Genomic DNA, 21,542 nt, shown 5'->3' with positions numbered 1-21,542 from the left:
ATTAGAAGTGCCCCGGCTTCAGCTTCCCTTACCAAGCATGATGAGTTGAAACAAAGGTCCTACCTGGTGTGCATGACTGCTGAGCACAGCCAGATCTTTATAGAAATAGGATCTGAAGAATTGCTTAAGTGATTTCTTGAAGTATGTCCATTGTGACATAATCTTTGAGGTGTGAGTTTGAGCAATGCACTTGGGTGCACATTACTGCTCAAAAGCGTAGTGCTAGGTTAGACAATACATTGAATAAGTGAACATTACCAGCAGCTGAATATTTGGCACATTCTTTCTTATAACATTGCACAGTGGCCAAGTGCTTTTGGAACAAGTATATATATTTTTTCCTTATAAAAGGGCAGACCATAAAAATTAGTCAAGTGACAAAAAGATATTTTGGCTCTATTTTCTCAGATTCTATGACTTTCAGGAATAACGAAATGCATGTCCTCTTTCTATACATGTTTCGTAAACTACAGTCAACCACTATAGTTTGTATTCTATTTGTCATGTCAGCTGTAAGGCAATTTTTAGTAATTTTATAATACATAACATGTTACACACACCAGTTTTGGCCTTACTAACATGGCATTTCCTCAATAATGACATAATTCATGCTCTCTTTCTATGCGAATTACGTGAGTGACTCTCTTAAGCGGTCTATTCCCTCTATCTAATTATGACAAAAGGAACAGAAATACTAATTCAACATTCCTTATAACAAAAGAAAGTACATTTAAAATTTTCTTGTCAAATTGAACAGTAGACCTGCAAAAAGTAGTATGGCGAGTGAGGTGACAAGACTGAGATATGGAGGTGCAAGAAGGATAGTAATTTGAAGGTGGTGCATAAATTCAAAATTTCAGTTATAAGTTTCGAATTTTAAGTTGGATTTGTATAGAAAGAATAAATACAATTTTGTTAAATATAACTTAAACTTAGCCTTCACTTTGGTGTATGTGTGTGGATACACGTGTGTGTGGATACACGTGTGTGTGTGTGTGTGGGTGTGGGTGTGTGTGTGTGTGTGTGTGTGTGTGTGTGTGTGTGTGTGTGTGTGTGTGTGTGTATATATATATATATATATCTGTATGGGTGAGAGAGTAGGTATGCCCGTGGGTGAATGGTGTGTGAGTGACTGTATGGGTGAGTGACTGGATGTGTAAGTGGCTGTATGGGTGAGTGAGTGGCTGTTTGATTAAGTGAATTGGTGTGTGAGTGGATTTATTGGAGAGTTTTTTGTGCGAATGGCTGTATGGGTGAGTTGGCGGATGTATGAGTGTTTGTATGGATGTGTGAATGGGTATGTAAGTGGATGTGTGAGTGTTTGTATGAGTGGCTCTGTTAAAAGGCTATATGGGTGAGTGGCCCTATAGGTGAATACGTGGGTGTGAGTAGCTGTATGGGTCAATGTGTGGCTGTATGGGTGAGTGACTGGTTGTATAAGTAGCTGAATGGGTTAGTGAGTGGTTGTATGAGAGGCTGTTTGAGTGGCAATGGATGAGTGAGTGGTTGTGTAAGTACTTATCTGGGTCTGTGAATGGGTATGTGAGTGGGTGTATGAGAGGTTATATAAGGGTGTAAGTGGCTATGTGGATGATGTCACCAGTGCTGTCCTTTGAGATGTCATCAGTGATGTCACTAACCATATCATGAGTAATGTAACATGTCAGGTCATAAGCATTGCATTGCGGGGCGTAAGCAATAGTTACCTCAGGTAATTATAACTGCTGAATTTCATTGGTTTTGTACGAGTGAAATCCGAGCCTAACTATAGCCTGTAACCTTTAGTTTTTTCAATGAATTTGTAAGGTTTAAAAGAATATTTCCTAACTATAACATCCCTGTAACATTCATTTTTTAAGTGAATCTCTTAGGTTTTTGTAATTTTATTTCCTAACTGTAAACTTTGAGAGTGAGTGCATGAGTGTCTCAGTGGATCTGTGAGAGTGTCTGAGTGGGTCTGTCAGTGGGTTGGGGAGTGTCTGAATGGGTCTTGGAATGGCTGCATAAGTGTCTCACTGGGTGTGTCAGTGGGTGCGTGAGTGTCTGATTGGGTGTAGGAGTGGTTGCTTGAGTCTCTGAGTGGGTGCATGAGCCTCTGAGTGGGTCTTCAGTGAGTGCATCAGTCTTTGAGTCGGTCTGGGAGCAGATGTATGAGTGTCTCAGTGGGTCTGTGAGTGGGTGCGTGAGTGTCTCAGTGTGTGAGTGCCCTCTGTTTTGCCTTTTCAGCTCGCTTTCTAGCCTCTGTTTTGCCTTTTCCTGCTAGATTTTCTGCCCTCCTTTTCCTGCTAGTTTTTTCTGCCCTTTGTTTAGCCTTTTCTGCTCGTTTTCGGCCCTTTGTTGTGCCTTTCCCTATTCGTTTTTCTGCACCACATTTTGCCTTTCCTGTTCATTTTTCTGCCCTCCGTTTTGTCTTTTCTGCTCATTATTCTGCCCTCCATTTTACCTTTTCTGGTAGTTTTTCTTCCCTCTGGTTTCCCCTCTTCTGCTCTGTTTTGCCTTTTCTGCTAATTTTTCTGCCCTGTGTTTTGACCTTTTCTGTAATGGCAAAAGGGCTGCAATCCCCCCCCCCCCCAAAGCTGGCATTGCTCCCGCACGCAGAGAGATGCTAGCAATGCAGCTCCTTGTATGCAGAAGCAATTGTTTCATCTGTTTCCTAGCCCACGTGACTGCGGGCAAGGAAACAGATAAAAACTCTGCTTCCAGATAGCGGGAGCAGTTTGAAAGCTCCCACTTGCTGGAAGCAGAGTTATAATTGCTCTTGCTTCTCCCGCTAAGCGAAAGCAAACTGCTATGTCCAGGAGGTGGGCACCCCGGAACATTGCAGGAGGCAGCACTGGGGGGTGGCAGTCTCCAAGGTTATTATTTGCTTCAGAAGGGGGGCCATGTAGCCACCCTTAATTACAATGCAAGAGCCCACCCCGGGGAATTGGTGGTCCCCTGGGCCATATATGGCCAGGGAGGTGGGGCCACGTGGCGCCCCTTCCTAGTTTTTAAATTTTGTGGCCCTGTGAAGGTGGTGGTCCCTGTGGCATATTAAAGCTCCTGGAGGGTGGTCCGAGTAGCCCGCCTCCACTATGTTGGAAACCCCAGAGGAGATGGTGGTTCCTAGGGCTCAAAAAGCCCCATGGAGGGGGTCAGAGTGTCCGTTCTCCACCCACCCCCCCACACCCAAATTAAAATAAAGCCCCGGGGAGGTGGTGGTACCCAGGGCTAAAAACAGCCTCGGGGTGGGGTCCTGTGCGCCCCCCCTCCTTTAATTTTTTTCATGTATGTGCATCCCTCTGGGACCAGGCCCACCCAGGGCTTTTTTAAAAACAAGCGCAAGAGACTTCGCTTGTGTTTTTTATTATTTTAAATTTCTTTGCAGCGGATTCAAGACTCTGTTGCAATTTTGTTGGCCAAATAAAAATAAGATGCATTTTTGCCCTGGTTGAGTTGCTGGGGACCTCAAGACCAGGGCTAGGGGGTGAGGGTATTCTTACCCTGCTCCTTTTTTTCTTTTTTTTACATTTTGATTGGGACTCTGCTAAAGCAGAGTCCCAAGATAACTGCCAGATTGAAGTGTTGCCAACCAATCAGATATCAGAAAGGGGATTGTTGGATCCTCGGAGGATCCATGTCCCTAGATATCCAAATTTTGATTTTGTTTAATAAATATAAAACTACTGAACAGATTTACATCAAATAACAACATGCATTTGCAATTTAATAGGTCTCAATTCAATACGTCTCGCATTGATATAAACTTTGACCTATTGGTATTGTAATTGACAATACCTTTTATTATTGCCGGTTTTTAAACACACGAATAAAAGGCAAGACCTATTGCATTGCAAATGCGTGTTTGGTTTGCATTTTCTCTATTATTAGTTTACCTTGAGTTTCTTTCCTATGTTTTTGTTTATTTTGTTTTTATCAGCATCCAGCAGCTCCCTGAACAGTGCTTGTAGGCAGCTTGCTAGCCGCTCATTTAATCTGTAGTGGGCTGCATCAACATAACCTGCTTCTAAACCAGCCGGCCATCTTAGAATGGTATTGTCCATAGTGTATAATTGTTTTATCATTCCATGAGGGAAACTGCATTTTGAAGCATTATGCTGTCCCATTTTGGATCAGCACAACTATAATATACAATGCATAATACCATTTGAAGATGACCTGAGCAGCCATCCTGGAATGGTATTGCGCATAGTGTACCATTATTTTACCACGCCAAGTTGGCAAACACATTACTGATAAATTTGGAGATGTTGGAAATTTAAAACAATGATACACTGTGCACCATAACATTCCCAGAAGCCAAATTTAGAACAGTGCATTTTTCTATGCTCCCCTTTAATTATTTTAATTTAGCTTGTGTTTGGGTGTATATTTGGTGTTGATGGGTAAATGCAAGGTCAAGTCTGTGAGTGAGCAGATGAATGGATGTATGGTGCACAAGAATGAGTGACAGTGCATGTATGAGGGATGACTTGTTGAATGTCCCAGCCTTTGAATACATAATAGCATTCTGAGCTCTCACCATATTCAAATCTAGTCAACAAAGAGGCCATGACCAGGTGGGTCCCCACCCAGCTGTTTTCATGATTTTCTTCCAATGGGTCCTTTAAAGTAACTTTTTCAAGCAGTGAAGGCCAACGTTCATTTAAGGTCTCGTGCTACTCCTTAGTTTAAGGATGTATATTAGATTTGAGCAAATCAGAACCAATTTCCTTTCCGTCTATACTTGTGAACTGGAGGCAATTGCTTATTTCTTTCGTCAGATAATTTTAGACCCAAAAGTTTGTGTAATCAGAGGTTAACATCTGTATAAACGCACATTCAAAAGTAAGAAACAACACTCAATCAAATTGTGACGGCCACTGAAACAATTTTATAACATTTCAATTAAACATGACTGCTTATTTGATTGTTGATGCTCGTGCAGAGAGCATCCTTATTTGATATTCCAGCGCTAAAAAAAATAATGTACAGCAGCAGTTCAAAGCTGAATGCACGATTCTGAATTAGCTATAGAAAATGTGCGAGTTCATCGAGGACAGTTCAAGAGGGACTGGAAGAATGGTCACAGTTCCATGTTTGTTTAGATTCGTTGGTTAATTAGGGTGAACGGCAGATCTATGTTTTCTCAGTCTCCAGGTGTGTTCAAATGATGGCAAAATCCTGCAAACTTGTTCTCGAAAATCACAACCACTAACGAAACAGAAAAGAGGGTTGAGGCTGAGATGGAAGAAGGTGAGCTTCAGGAGGACTATTTTGATGATTTGAGGTAAGCTAGTGGCTTAGAGCTTTCCACTGAATGGGAGCTGTCCTCTGTTTCTGATGCCCCTTCAAAGGACGTTGCACCATACCATGTGGTCATTAAAAAGGCTGCGGCTCTTTTAAATTTGACTTTGCCTACAGCTGAATTCAAGGCTAATATATTGACTGAGGTCCTTCATTCCCCATCTTCGGTTGTAGAACCATTGCTTCCTTTTAATGAGGCTTTGACTGAGCTTATATTGGAGGTTTGGAACAGGCCTCTTACAGCTCCTGCAGGGGCTAAGGGTGTTGCAAGGAGGTATAGGGTAGCTCCTGGTGATCCTGAGTTTCTATCTTCGCATCCTTTGCCTGAAAGTCTGGTTATACAGGCAGCCTGTTCGAAGAAGTCTGTTGGTGCTTTCCCTCAAGTGCCTGGGGATAAGGAGTCCAAGAAACAGGATCAGACTGCGAAGAAGATTTTCTCTTCTGCGAGTATGGCTCTAAAATCGACCAATGCCACATGTCTCTTGGGGAGATATATACATGCTCTGATGGACTCTGTACGGCAGTTGGCTCCAAAGATTCCAGAGGACAGCAGGAAGGATTTTGATGAGGTGTTGACTGATACACAGGCGGCTGCACGTCAAGTGATTCAAAGTGGACTTGACACTGCTGATTCAGTTGCTCGCATTATGGGAACTTCTGTTGCCTCTGAAGGGCTGCTTGGCTGAAGTCATCTGACTTTTCTGCGGACATTCAGGCAGCCTTGTTGGATTTGCCATTTGATGGTACTGGATTATTTGGCAAAAAAGCTGATGCAGCTTTAGAAAGATTTCAGGACAGTAGGGCCTACTGCCAGATCTTTGGGGCTGCAGTCCAGAGGCTCTGCGACTAAGAGGTATAGAGGTTTTGGGCGTTCGTCCTTTCGACCCTACCGTCAAGTTCAACAGCAGCAGCAACAGCAAAATCCACTATATAAATCCTACAGGGGCAGACAAAGAGCTCGTCCTCGAGGACGTCAAGCCTCCTCCTCTTCCTCCTCCGCTTCCCAACCCCCTCCATCATCAGCAAAGCAGCCCTAGATCCGCCTTTCCGGATCATGTGGGTCCTGTAGGGGGTCGGCTTACCCATTTTCTACGGGATTGTGAATCGGTTACGTCAGATCTTTGGGTTCTCAATCTCGTAGAGAATGGTTATGCTCTTCCAATTCGGGAATTTCCTCCGGATTACCCTCCTTGGCAAGGTTTTTGCTCGGAGGACCACCTACTTCTCCTGCAGGAAGAGGTCCTGTCACTGTTACGAAAGGGTGCGACAGAGGTGGTTCCGGAGCAGGAAAGGGGTCAGAGATGCTACTCCCGGTATTGCCTGATTCCCAAGAAGGATGGCAGACTTCGTCCAATCTTGGACCTCAGGACCTTGAACCTTTACCTGAAACAGGAGAAGTTCAAGATGCTCACCCTTGCTCAGGTTCTTCAGGCGCTGCTGGAAGAGGACTGGATGGTGTCGATCGCCTTGCAGGATGCGTATTTCCACATCCCTATCCTGAAGTCGCACAGGAAGTATCTCCGTTTCACGGTGGGATCGCAACATTACCAGTTTGCGGTCCTCCCGTTTGGTCTTACTACTGCACCTCGAGTTTTCACCAAGGTGATGGCTGTGGTGGCAGCACATCTCAGAAGGTCGGGGATACCTGTATTCCCGTATCTGGACGATTGGTTGATCAAAGCAGATTCTCCATAGGCAGTGCTCCATCATCTGCAAGTCACAACCCAGTTGTTGTACAGGTTGGGTTTTTCAATAAATGTACCCAAATCTCACCTGGTGCCCTCCCAGCGCAACCTGTTCATAGGTGCGGTACTGGACACAACTGTATGTCGAGCATTCCCTCCACCTCAAAGGATTCTCAACATACAGGCAATGATTCATTTATTTCACAGTGGAGCGGTCGTTCCAGTCCTGAAGGTCCTTTGCCTGCTCGGTCTGATGGCTTTCTGCATTCTGTTGGTCAACCATGCACGCTGGCTTTCTGCATTCTGTTGGTCAACCATGCACGCTGGCACATGAGGGCACTCCAGTGGTGTCTCCGCAGGCAGTGGTATCAACACAACGGAGATCTCAGGGAGTCTGTGAGGATCTCCAGAGAAGCTGCGGCGGATGTATCTTGGTCGGGTGTGGAAGGCAATCTGTCTCAAGGAAAGCCTTTCCATCTACCTCCATCGGTTGCCACGGTGATAACGGATGCATCCACTATAGGGTGGGGTGCTCATCTGGGGGATCTGGAGATCAAGGGTCTTTGGTCTCCAGAGGAAAGGTTGCTTCACATCAACCTTCTAGAGTTGCGGGCAATACGTCTAGCACTCAAGGCCTTTCTCCCTTCACTTCGCGGGCGGTCGGTTCAGGTCCTGACGGACAACACCACCGCGATGTGGTATGTCAACAAACAGGGAGGAGTAGGGTTGCGGTGTCTCTGCATAGAGGCTCTGTGTCTCTGGTCCTGGGTTCAGGACCATCAGATTTGTCTGATGGCAAATCATCTGGCCGGAGTTCTGAACGTGCGTGCAGACAGTCTCAGTCGGCAGTTCTCAGCCAACCACGAGTGGAGGCTTCATCCAGAGGTGGTTCGTCACGTCTTTCGGATGTGGGGAACTCCTCTGGTGGACCTGTTCGCCACTCACGAGAATGCTCACTGCCCGTCATTCTGTAGTCTCCAGTTTCCGATGCAGGGGGCCTTGGGGGAAGCGTTTCAGTTGAGTTGGGACAAACAGCTCCTTTACGCGTTTCCTCCCATACCCTTGATTCCTCGGGTTCTGAGGAAGATTCGCCAAGACCGGGCCCAAGTTATTTTGATCGCCCAGGATTGGCCAAGAAGAGTGTGGTACACAGATCTTCTCCACCTTTCCTTGTGCCCGCGCCTCCGTCTCCCTCAAAGGGCAGATCTCCTCCCTCAGATGGAGGGGCAGGTTTTACACCCCCACCTCCAGACCTTACACCTTCATGCCTGGAGATTGAACGGGTCAACCTGAATTCCTTTTCTCTCCCACATGATGTGGTGGATGTCATTCTATCGGCGAGGCGTGACTCTACCAATTCAATCTATTCATACAGATGGTCTAAATTTGTGACTTGGTGTGGGGAGAAGTCCGTTGACCCTTTGAGGGCTCGTTTGTTAGATATACTTCTATTTGCTCTTTCTTCACGCAGCAAGGGTTTGCTGTGGCTACAGTTAAAGGTTTTCTTTTGGGGTTGTCGGCATTTCTCTCCCTGCCGGATCAGCCGTCCTTATTTAAATCTCCTATTGTTTTGAGATTTCTGAAGGGCCTTACAAATAAATTTCCTCCTACTCCTTTTATTGTGCCTCAATGGGACTTGAATCTGGTGCTTACTTATCTAATGGGTTCCCCTTTCGAACCTTTACATAGTTGTCCCTTGAGGTTGTTGCCTTTTAAGACGGTTTTCCTAGTTGCAATTACCTCGGCAAGGAGGGTAAGTGAGCTTCAAGCTCTTAGTTCAAAGCCCCCATTCTTGACCATTCATGCTGAACGAATGGTTCTTAGAACCAGGGCTGCTTTTCTGCCTAAGGTGGTAACTCCCTTCCATCTAGGACAGCCTATTACCCTTCCTACCTTCTATCCTCCCCCTCACCCTTCCAAGGAGGAGGAGCGGCTTCACCGTCTGGACCCTAAGAGGACGGTGAGCTTTTATCTTGATAGGACAAAGGACTATCGAGTGGATGACCAGCTGTTTGCTGGATTTGCTGGCTGCAGAAAAGGAAGAGCTGTGCACAAGCGCACACTTTCGAGATGGATAATACTATGCATCAACATCTGCTACGCCCAGGCTGGTAAGGAACCTCCAGAGGGTATAAGAGCCCATTCTACTAGAGCAAAGTCTTCAACATCTGGTTTGTCTAGGGGTGTTCCTGTTGAGGACATTCGTAGAGCGGCAACTTGGGCCTCCCTCCACACTTTGGCAAAGCATTACTGCTTGGATACCGAGGTGAGGAGGGACGGCCACTTTGCGCGTTTTGTCCTCCAGGATTTTCTGGTATAGGAGAGTGGACACCCTCCTCCGGGAGTGGGGACTGCTGTGGGAATCTATTCGCAAGGTGAGGAATCCACTGGCAGATGTATCCATCAGAAGATCAAGTTAATTACCTTCGGTAACGCTTTTTCTGGTGGATACAGTATCTGCCTGTGGATTCCTCACATGCCCACCCGCCTCCCCGTTGTCCACTCTTCTATACCTGAATTTTTGGTAATGTTTTTTAATGTATACATGTTATTCTCAAAAGGAATGTGTTCTTGGACATGTTTACTATGTTATATTCACACTATGTGTGTTACCTTGACTAGTTTGTGCTGTGTATACTGTGTATATTTCTATTGTTGTTGGTCCATCCTTGTGCCTCGAAGGCACGGAACTGATGTCATCACGCCGGCGTAGACCTATTACGGTGACGTCAGATGAGCCGTGCGTGATGTCGTGCGTTCCTGTGACGTCGTCCACGCCGGCGAGCTGCAAAGAATTTTCCGAACGTTGCTGACGTAGGGGGATATTCACAAGGTGAGGAATCCACAGGCAGATACTGTATCCACCAGAAAAAACGTTACCGAAGGTAAGTAACTTGTTCTTTTCTGCTCTGGCAGGGCACGGTGGTACTACTGAAGGGCCACAGACTCTTTAGTAGCCCCTTCTGTTCTATAGATAGTGTTGGTGCTTTCTTATGGGAATGTTCCTCTCATTTGCATGGGGGCACATCCCTCTGCAAATTACCAAAACACTTTGCTTTTCCACCTGTCCCTTTTGTTTGAAGTACCGGCTGGGTGCTGCCTGCAATGTGAATGGTGGAGCAGCTGCTACAAACAACTGCTCCGCTGTTCAATAATGCGCTGACGTCCAGGCAGTTGCGAGTTCGCAGTTGTTCTGAGGGCAGTGCAATAGATATGTAATAGAGTGCACTATCCCTGATTATTCCTGGTGCTCCTCGTTAAAATGGCGCTGCAGGGCAAACGGGGATAGTGCACCCATTGCTTTGTTTTCTACCTTTTATACAGTCCTTGTCTTTGTCATCTTTTGACACCCAATACTTGCATGGTGTCCAGCTTTGTTCATCCCAACCTTGATTGCTACCCTGTTTCTGTCTGCGGCTAGTGTCAGTCTAGTTACTACTTCTGTCCCACCACTTCTACTGCAAGCTCTGATTTCACATTATTACTTGTTGATTTGTGAAGCCGATACTGATGTGTTGTTACTCTAATGCAGTGGCAGAGGAAAGTAGATGTGGTCAGTTCAAATAGTGTATACTTTTTCGTGTCTTTTTCGTATTTTATTGTTGAGATACACACCATAGAAATGGCTTGCAGGTCTCTGCTTCCAGTGGTGATTCAGCTGCGTTCACAGAAGTCAGATGTTAAGAACCACTGAGCTAGACTGTTACTATTGGAGCAAAAACAAGTATGATGTGTATATGGTATCTGGAGTAGCACAGTGGGTAAAAAAACAGTGGACTGGCCTGTGGACTGACTTGTTGCCCTTGGCTGAAATGAATGTAAGCATTCTACCCCTTCTTTTTTAGGTACCGGCCACTTTTAGCTCTGTTGTCTAAGATCTTTTGTGGACAATACTAATACTTAGTCGACTTTTGGCAAGCTATTATTGCTTAACATTAGTTGGCTTTCTTGTCAATTTCATTTGCTTGCATCTTTTTCAGTGGCTTGATTTCAGCTTGTGTTTGTCCTTCCCTTGCAGCATAGCTTCTCAGCCATCCTTTTTTTAATTGGATGGCTTGTATACTTTCTTTGCTTAGATTCACAGTTCTACTTTTTTGTTTACCTCTTAGCACTCCATTAGACTGCATGTGTTTTATGGCACTTTATGTCCTGTGCTGCTCTCCCTCTCACACCTCTGCCCTTCTAATGCTCTGATTTATTTGGACCGCCAGCTCCACCACTACTTCCCGCACCATTAGCTTTTGTTTATTCCCTCCCATCCCCAAGCTCCTGGTTGTATCTCTGAGTGTCTACTTTCAGTTTCCTCATCTCTCTCACTGCTCCAGCCCCTTTGTCGTTCCCTTTCCATGTCACCAAGGACACTATATTCTGTCTAGGCTAGGTGTTTCCAACCTTTTCTGTAGTGAGAGCTACTTCTGCAGGGCTAGAAAATAACACTCGCTTTGGTGAGCCAGATTTAATTAGGATGAGCTATTTTTAGGGACTACTCGCTGTTCTGGTGAGCCGACAACCAGGGTTCTGCTTGCTCACAAAGTGAATGAGCAACAAATATGCCTTTAAATCTTATGTCGCATTTGCTGGCTTTCAGAGACAGCGGTCAAAAGTCAATTTGTCTTCCTACATCTATTTTTCTCTTTCTGTGACTGAAGTTAGAGGATTTTGTAAAGTGAACTGTGCCGAACTGCGCAAAGCCTATGAAATGAAAGGTTGTAAGATTACAGGCTTTTTTTCTTAACTCAGCACTGAAATAGATAATAAGTTAACTATTCAAACCTTTCAAATATATTTTACTAGTTATAAAGACACATTTTTGTAATTCTGTGGTGGGAAAAAATGTTTATAGAATCAAAACAAATCAAAACACTTTACTTGGTGATGTGCAAATTTTAAATATTTTTGCTGAAACTCAAATTTCTAAACCTTGTTTATGCGCTATATAGTTTTATCAATAAAACTACATATTACTGGGAAGGTTTTGTAGACATTTCAATGGGAAATGTGCGATCTTTGAATGAACGTGCAGTACCACTTCATGCTTTAGTAATATATTTATGAAAAGTGAGTTTTTAAACATGAACTGAGAAATGTTCCTACTCCTGCCCAGATGAAAATGCTATTAGTGAACTAATAGGGAAGATAGGGATCATGTGTACCGTATATGTGGGTTTGATTCTTATTATACATGGAGCAAACATTTACTCTACTAAATAAAGGATTTTTTTGTACAGCAGAAATAGTGAACCTGCTTATCACAAGGTGCTCTCTTATGTGATAATGAAGGAAAGGCAGCTCCATAAGACAAAATATTTACCTTTGATCACACAATTTGTGACCAGTTTATAGGTCAAGTACATTACAGTTAGGTCAGGTAGATTATTCGAGTTACTAGACCTGCAAGTCTAGTAACATTTTAATACATTTTTTTGCCCTGTTCTGATCAGTGAAAATCATTGTGCGCTGCTGATGGCTAAGCAACTCACAAAATACCAGATGCCCCCACACCCAGCGTAATTGACTTTAAGCCTAATGTCCATAGAGCCAGATACTATGGTTTGAACAACATACTTTGACTAGGGTCACTGTGACGGTGCTGCCATGTCTGTCAGTGAGAGCTTGGTCTGTGGAGATGTGTGAAGGGGAAATATGTGTATGGGTGACTGAGAGACACTTTTGTATGTACTTGTGGCTCAGGACATACCTTTCGCCATATGTGGCACTGTTACATGTGTAACGCAAATGGGAGAAATTTAAAGTGTAGAAAAATGTTCTGCAAAAATGTTTAGAATAAGGAAAAAATGTCTGCACTTTCAATCTCTCCTCCTTAAAATAATTAAGTAAATAAGTAAAACTTTGTTTATATGGATTCCTTAAAACTCGTCATTTAAATGTTTCCCCATTTCCAATTGTCACATTTACAAACGCAAAGCTTCTTGCCACCAGTGGCCTGTAGACTTGGTGCCATATTTATAACATAAAAATACATTTGTTTCAATGGTAGGAATTCTAAGTAAAGAAACAATCGTCATAAAACATTAAGGGCCTCATTACGATGTCGGTGAGAAAGCATTCTGACCGACTCTGTTTCAGAATGGTTTCCGACCGACTCGGGTTCGGGGAGTCCAACCGACTGATTACAATGATTCCGAGCACCGTTAAGTCAGACTCCCATTGACTTCAATGAGAGCCTGTGTTCTGACCAACAACACAGGCTTCCATTGAAGAAAGGGGTGGTCACGGAAAATCTTGCACCCTGTGGCTGGCACCCCTTGGTGCCTACCACACCATGCATGGTTGGAAAGAGTTCACCCATGGGTAACCCCACGGGTGCCAACCGGAGGCCACTGGGTGAAGGGGGGCATGTTACGGGCCCCCAAAGTCATATTCTGACAGCCAATCTGTTTCCGACAGACCGATTCGGAAAGGCTGTCCGAATTCAACATTGTAATTTCTCGGTCAGAAACACGGTCCGTAGAGACGTACGAGTCTGCTCCCACCAACTCCGAGTCTCCGAATGTCGTTCGGGCGCGCGTCTGAACCGAGTGGGACAGTCCGACCGGTTTCCAACCATCGTAATCAGTCGGTCGGAAATGTTTCCAAGTCGGTCGGAAACAAGGTTACGACACCAATTTGGACTAACCGAATGCCCCTCGGAGCCTTTCGGGCCAACATCGGAATCGACCCCTAAGTAGTAATTGGTTTAATTGAAAGTAGAGAAAGACATTAATACTTACTGTTGCGTGGAAAATGTTTTCTTCACTTTGTTTCTCCCATTTGAAAACATTTTTTTTTTCAGTTATAAATATTGCACTGTGCCTACTGGTCACTGGGAGCAAAAGACCTACTGCTTGTAAATACAACAGAAAATTTAAATGATAGTCAATCATTAAGGTAACTTTAAATTTACATTTTCTGTCATTTAGAAGCATTCAGAAACATCATTTTGTTTTCACGCTCCACTATTGAGTTGACAAGGACTTTTATTTAGGAGTTAAATACTCAGTTCTTTACCCCTGTACCCCAGTCTGGCCCATAAATCAGACTGAGCACTGCTCATTATCAGGCTCGCAGCCTGATGATAATAATTTAAACACAGCCTTCCCTTAACTTAAAAAAAAAAGGTGACCCAATGCTTAATTAAAAATGAACTCAAGGTTGTGAGCTACTCTGAAGGTGTTCGGGAGCTACTTGTAGCTTGCGATCGACTTGTTGAAGACACCTGCTTTAGGGTGATCTGTCAAGCCAGGGAAGAGAAAAAAGGGCGGTTTGAAAAAAGAAAAATTTGTTTCCCATGTTAATTCTCAGATTTTTGACATGACTGCAGCCCGAACCACTGGATGGAATGACACCAAATTTAGCAGAAAGGTAGTTCATGGTCCAGAAAGCATGCTTTTTATATTTGGTGTAAATCCGTTCAGTCGTTTTTGAGATATTAAAGGAAATTCTAATTTGTATATTTGGTCAGAGCATTAGGACGCATATCTCATGGTGGGGTCTGATTAGCTGCCACCACTTTATCCAGGAAGTGTTGGCAGTCATCTTGGGACCAATTAAAATGATAGCACCGCATTGAAATGCATTGTAGTAAATGGCAGGTTTTGAGGGTCACAAAAAGGAAAAAACAGGTGAAACAGAGTTTAGTTACAATATAAATCATTTTTTGATGGTACCATACACATTTTAGGAATTGTGCCTTAAAGAGCATAAACTATTGGAAATAAAAGTGTTATTGTGTAATATGTCGGAGCCGATGGCGGGAGTGCGGCAGGCATGGGAGGGGAACTGGGCTGTCCAGAAGACGACTGGAGGGAGGCGATGGAAGCATCCAGAGAGACGATGATAACTGCTCAGTTTCGTTTGATCCAACTTAAGATACTTCATACAGTATATCTCACAAGAGCCAGGCTCTGCCGCATGGGCCTGATCCCCACGAGGAACTGTCTGCAGGCAATGACCCAAGGGGGGTTTACCTCACACTTTCTGGCACTTCTTTGGCTGGGACTCATCGTCGCAAAGAGGGATATCGCTTGGGCCTGGAAGGCGAAGGAGGCTCAACTTGTAGACACCTGGGCCAAGGGCATGGATCATTGCATGGCAATGATACTTCTGATTTACTTGTCACGGGGCTACCCCAGAAATACTTAAAGATCTGGAAGGAATGGGTGGACAATAGAGGGATACAGTTAGAGCCGTGCACAGAGAGGCCAGAGGTGGATGGTGGGGTCACAGGTCTGTGTGGAATGGACAATATCAATGTGAGAGCAGGAGAATCGGACCCTGCCCCGCAGAGAGGTGATCAGTAGTTCAGCTGTGAAATGTAATATGATAACTTTTCCGCCTTCTAGTAGTAATGGAATGTATTCCGATTTGTTGGATTGGTGCTGTGCTCCTAGTCCTGCTTTTCACTGAAAGTTGTAAAATCAATAAAGTTTTAAAAAAACATTTAGGAATTGTGGTGTGTTCTAAGGTGAAAAGTCTTCTGCTGGAATTTCATCAGTCATGTTTGAGAGAGAACTATTTTCTCATGATTTTCTCAGAGGTTATGGAAGGGGCTCCAGAAGCTAAAATGTGAGCATGTTTTCTGTGAATTCTCACAACCTTACTCGGTCATATGAGAATGAAGTCTGACATTCTCACTAAATTATGCACTACCTACAGGAGAAGCCCGTCATTTGATTCCCTTGTGATCTACTGCAGCACCCCAGAGTGTTCTAAAGCAGTGACAAAAGTATGGAACACCTGAAGCCATCTTAAGTGACTCAAACTGGTAAAATTGAAAACATTTAATTTAGAAAGGAACAAAATGAGGGGGTTCAGTTTGTTATAGAAATTATTGTTAGTGCTGTAGAAAGAAAAAGTAGGACACATTTTAAGTGAGTTCTCTAATATCTTCCCCTTCAATTTCATTAAAACATTCTGACATGCAAATTGAAACATGCACTTTCAACACCTGCAGCGGAGTGGCAGTTAACTCTCTGATGATCTGCAGCTTTACTACAGTGTTCTAATATGCAACTTGAGCGCTAACATTCTGAATTTATGCCAAAAGTGTTGCACATCTGAATGCTATCTTGATGGAATCGAAGTGGAAAACTGAAACCATTTTCTACTGAGGATTCTGCATTAAATGAGGAAATTAGGGAGCTTCATAACAAATAAGTCTCATTAGGTGGCCCAATGAGGGAAAAAAGAGCCCAAATGTAGTACACATATCATCCACATGTAGCCCAAGTATAGCCCAACGACAGAAGAGTGCAAAACACTACATAAATTTTTTTTTTGCAGTTTTATATAGCGCAGTCTTGACCCGAAGGTATTGGAGTGCTTTCGTGTGCGTGAGCATCAGTTATATTGCACAAGAACATATTCATTTTAGTATTAGGCATGGGGAGATTAAGTGATTTGCCCAGAATCGTAGGATGTCTAACTGATGCTGAAACTCAAACCTGGTTCCCCAATTGTTAAGTATGCATCTCTGGCCGTAATGCCTCTCCCCTCCCTTAAGTGTAACATACATTCAAGTGATCAACTGGATAAAAAAATCTTAAAGATAGCAAATTATTTAAAATTACAGTGTTGTTATTTGAGAACTGCGTAATATGTCCTCATTTTAGTTGTTTAGAGCACTAACAATAATTTCAATGGGAATAAAAACCTCTCATGGAGAAGGGTGCAGAGGCAACAAGTTGACCACGCTGGGCAGGCAGGAGGGGCAGTGGCAGCACAACGGACCATGGCGGGCAGGGGAAAGGGGTTAGGGGCAACAAACCATGCAAGACAGGCTGTTGTAATATAAAAGACCATTGAGGGCAGAAGAATGAGGCAGTTGCAATACAACCATGCATGCCAACAGACCCGATTCAGGCAAAAGTCTCCTGATATTTTTAAGCCCAAAAAGGCTTCATTTAACTGTCACCTGCCTAAAATTGCCTCTTTTTCAATGTAAGTCAATAGGGAAAATCGGTGCCCCAGGTTCTCTTTTCCAAAATCTCCCTCTCACCAAGTTGAAACTGTTGCCAAGTAAGGTACATTGGATCACGGAGTGCAGGAGGAAAGGGGTGGGGACATGGACTCTGATAAGAGAGGGCAGGAGAGAGATGGGCAGGTGCGTGTAAATGACCTTATAGGGCAGGCATCGGGGTTTGCAGCAGCACAATACACCACACAGGGCAAGCGGAATGACAGTGCAGCACAACAGACCATGGAAAGCAATAGGGAGGGGACAGGGCCATGCACATGGACAACAGAGAGAAGAGGGGAAAGAGGCAATGGCAGCAAGCTAACCATACCGGACAGACAGGAGGGACAGTTGCAGCATAACGTGCCATAAAGGGCAGGAGGGAGGGGTCACGGGTACCACAAAGGACCAGACAAGGCAGAGGGGATGGGATAGGGGCCTGCCTGGACATGGAAAACAAAGGGCCGGGGGCAAGGCGTCAGGGCTGGAGCAGGAAGATGGAGGGCAGACGAGATGGGCACTGGAAGCACAAAACACCATGGAGGGCAACAGTGAGACTATAATGGCATACACACAGACAAGAGAGGGACGCTGGAAGGAGGTCAGCGGCAGCAAGCTGACCACAAAAGGGCAGATGAGAGGGGCTGAGGCAGCACTGAAGACCATGCATGTCAAGTGGCAACACAACAGCCATGGTGGGCAAGAGGAAGGGGGCAGGGGCATGCACAAAGTAGGGGCTTCACAACAGACCATGCAGGAGGAGTAGTTACAGCACAACAGAGCATGGAAGGCAAAAGGGCGTGGCAGCAAAATGAACCATGGAGTACAGGAGGGAGGGGATAGGGGCATGGAACTTGAACATGCAGTGTGGAGGTGGCAGGGACTGGCGGCAGCCATCTGACCAAGCTAGAAGGCGGGAGGGGCAGTGGCAGCTCAACAGAACACTGAAGATTAGAAATGGTGGGCAGTGGCAGGTCCATGGAACATGGTGATAAAAAATGTGGTAGCAGGGGTATGCACACAGACATTGAAGGGGAAGCAAAGTAGGGAAAGCAAGCTAAGCAGAGAGGCTAAGTGGAGGGCAATGATGGGGCATAGAATTAGGCAACAGAGGGCTGGATGGGGCAGCAAACTAACTGTTCAGGGTAGGTGGAAATGGCAGTGCCAGAACAATGACCCCACAAAGCTGAAAAGAGGTAGCAGGGGCATGGACTTAGACAATGGATGGCAAGAAGGAGGGGGGCAGGAGTAGCGAGCTTGGGTAGGGGCAGCACTATGCCAGGCCATACCCTGCATCCAACCCCGACCATGCTTTGTGATGGGCATCTTATTTGATGTTAAAAAACCTCTAGAAATTCACTGAAAAAAACAAAGGTTATAGAGACATTATAGTTGGGGAAATAGAATAGAATTTAAGAAACCTTAGAAATTCAATGAAAGAACCAAAGGTTACAGGGACATTATAGTTAGGCTCAAATTTCACTTGTACAAAACCAGTGAAATTCAGCAGTTATAGTTAAATGAGCTAACTATAAATTACGACCCCGCAATGCACTGCTTATGACCTCACATATTACGTTACTCATGACGTGGCCAGTTACTGATGACACATCAAATGACATTATCCACAGAACCACTCTCGCAGCCACCCACACAACCACTCATACACCCATGCACACTCCCATACAGCTAATTGACCCACAAATCTTTGCAGTTGTAAAAACAAAATGACTGCTTCTGGCTTCCCAGTGGAAGGGAAGGCATGTTTTGTCAGATAGTGAAGCACACCCTGTGAAAACCAGCCTCTAAACAAAACCTACACTTTCATGAATAAAAATGTGCCTCAAAAACCAGGACCGCTTCTGGTAAAAGTGACTGCAGAATCCACAAAGCGCCATAGAGAGAGGGGTGGAGGGGAGGGGAGGGGGGAATCGTACAAGGAGAGACAGCTTTAAAACCTACATTCTCGTGAAGTGCTTCACACAAAAGGAAAAAAATGGAGTTCCCAAACAATAGGCAGATGTGGGAGAATAAAAGGAGTCAATCAGGGAGGTGGTAAAAAGGCAGTGTTCCGCAAGAGGAACTAGCTCAATCTAGACAGCCTAAAACAAAGTCAGTGAACAGAAAGCATGCAAATGTGAGTGACCAAAGGCAAAGCCAGTGGTAAGCAATAGGCGGAAGGCATTTCGAGATCAGCTTCCAGCATGGCTCCAATATGTCTTTGCAACCAGACAGCTGTGCTTTCTAGTTGGCTTTGACCTAAAAAACATGCAAGGACGACTAGAATGGCGTGTCCAGCTCTGAGGTCTACCTTGGTGAAGTGCTTATTCTGCCTTTGTATTCTAGGCTGCCTTGTTGCTGCCTTCTACCCCCATGTTCAGCTGACCTCTGCTCTGATATCCAGGTCAAGGAAGCTGCCCAATAACAACTGCCATGGCAGTGTTCCTACAACCTCCTGGACTAGTGGGGAGCTGTTTGAAGGGTGTCAGTGAAGGACTGACAGTGTATCAAGAGACCTGAGAAGGCGCCATCAGGCATTCATCTCCTTATGAATGGGGCCCCATCATGTTCGCCAACGCCACTGCAGAAATGCCACCTTTAACTTCCCTTTTCCTTCCATTTCATGGTTCCACCTAGACTAGAGTTGCCCTTTGTAGGCCGCTGTGAAGCCATTGTACATCCGAGAAGGGCCACCGGACTTTATGCTTGTATCATTGGCTCTGCTGCTGGGCATGATGCTGTTTCTTGTTGGGGTGATGTAGCAGCAGAAAGAGTGTTCTCTGGTTTTTGGGGCAATTGTGGGAAAATGTATATTACGTATAAACAGAAGGGAGAGCAAGGGATAGTATATTGGGAAAAACACTCCCAGTCCCCTAGGGTCAGATATTCAGAAAACAAAGAGGGAGTATCTCCAGGACACAGTGTCCTAGTGATTCAAACGGAGAAAGACACAATACAGAAAGAATCTTTTCTTTCTTTAGGAAACCCCTCACTCACCAACCTAGTTGGTGACATGCTTCATCATCGGGGTCCACCCAAGTGGCCGAGTGCTACTCAGGTGTGCTTCGACGCCTGCAACTGCAAGTGTGATACTAATGTTGGCTAAATTGACCAGAAAGTATCCACAAAAATATTGATACTTTCTGGTCAATGTAGCCAACATTAGTATCACACTTGTTTTTACCATATCTTGTGACCCCACATTAAAATACATAAGGATCATCACAAAGATATTTTTAAATCACTCACTTGTAACACTGTCACTTCCCAAAAAAACCAGCTCCGCTGCAGTTGCAGGCGTCGAAGCACACCCGAGTGGCACTCAGCCACTTGGGTGGACCCCGATGATGAAGCATGTCACCAACTAGGTTGGTGAGTGAGGGGTTTCCTAAAGAAAGAAAAGATTCTTTCTGTATTGTCTTTCTCCGTTTGATTCACTAGGACACTGTGGCCTGGGGATACTCCCTCTTTGTTTTCTGAAAATGTATATTACATCATTGTGCTTTCATTTTAAAGCATGGACAAAATCCATTGCCCTTGTACAGCAATGGGACTAATTACAAAGCGGACTAACACACATGCTGGTCAAATCAAATCCTGAAACCACGGTCGAATCGTCTACCTTATTCCTGCTTTTTAGTTTTTTTTTCCCTTTTTTGGTTGATCACGTATGATTTGCTGCAGCAGTTCTGTTAAGCCAGACCTAAAGATTATATAAGTTAAATGGTACTCTTTTGCCAGGAATCCGTTTTCCAAGCTTGACCTCTTGGAGTTGGCTTTGGGAGCTTTGGACTTAGATCTAAGGTCTGTAAATGTAGGCGGGATTACACCTTCGAGGGAATTTCAGATAAGTAAACTTTAGATTTCCATTTTGCAAATACAACTTTTCTTTCTTTTGTTCATTGTGTAAGAAGGCTATTTAATTCTGACATATGCAACGTGTGAGATTGTTTACAATCGTGTTAGTCTCTGTTAGCCTTCAAGTGTCTTTACTCTGTTTGATTTTCTTTCTTTTGCTTTTGACAGGTTTTCAAAGAATGAAGCAAAACGCTGAACTGAGACACAGTGCTTAAAGAAACCTTCATATGTTTTTGTTAAAAATGTAATAAGTACTTTTGTTTATGGAACTTGCGAGAAGTCAACCAGTTTAAAAGAAGATTAACTGTCCTACATTTTATGGATGGAATCATACAACGTGGCCATTCTTTGTTCTTCTGGATTCACATTTATCACCCGGGAAAGACAAACTGTGTTTAACTGTGGAACTAAATCTTTAAAGACTTGCTTTTTGGACAAAGAATTGATGATTTTAAATGTGTCCTTGCTTTAAAGCATGTTTTACAGTTTATAAATGTATTTGATAATTTATATTGTTATGTCTTTATTTCCACTTCTGATTTCTTCTCTTCATACCACTACTTTTATTTTTTTATTCATATATTTCTCCAATTAAGTTTACAGGTCTACTCGTTGGTGTGCATGGCCATTAATGTAAATATGATATTTTTGGTACTGAATGGTGGTCATAGTGTGTTAGATATGAGCTGCAAACCTTAAAATGGAGCGCATGTTCCACTGTGAGCAACAAACATAGGTAATGCGTTGTTATTTCATGA

The 21,542-nt window shown here is 44.2% G+C and overlaps 1 protein-coding gene across 2 annotated transcripts in view; it reads left to right on the top strand.

Moving 5' to 3' along the window:
* Positions 1-21,294, top strand: part of MTLN (mitoregulin) — a 39,321-nt gene extending 18,027 nt beyond the window's left edge. For both annotated transcript variants that reach the window (XM_078646941.1, XM_078646940.1), the window contains exon 2: positions 20,953-21,294. The gene's annotated coding sequence lies outside the window, so the exon portion shown is untranslated. The remainder of the gene's footprint in view (positions 1-20,952) is intronic.
* Positions 21,295-21,542: the final 248 nt, after the last annotated feature.

The sequence above is a fragment of the Lissotriton helveticus genome, chromosome 6 (assembly GCF_964261635.1).
Source record: "Lissotriton helveticus chromosome 6, aLisHel1.1, whole genome shotgun sequence".
Classification (NCBI taxonomy): domain Eukaryota; kingdom Metazoa; phylum Chordata; class Amphibia; order Caudata; family Salamandridae; genus Lissotriton; species Lissotriton helveticus.
Note: the sequence above shows the minus strand (reverse complement) of the source record. Positions and strands in the feature narration are given on the sequence as shown.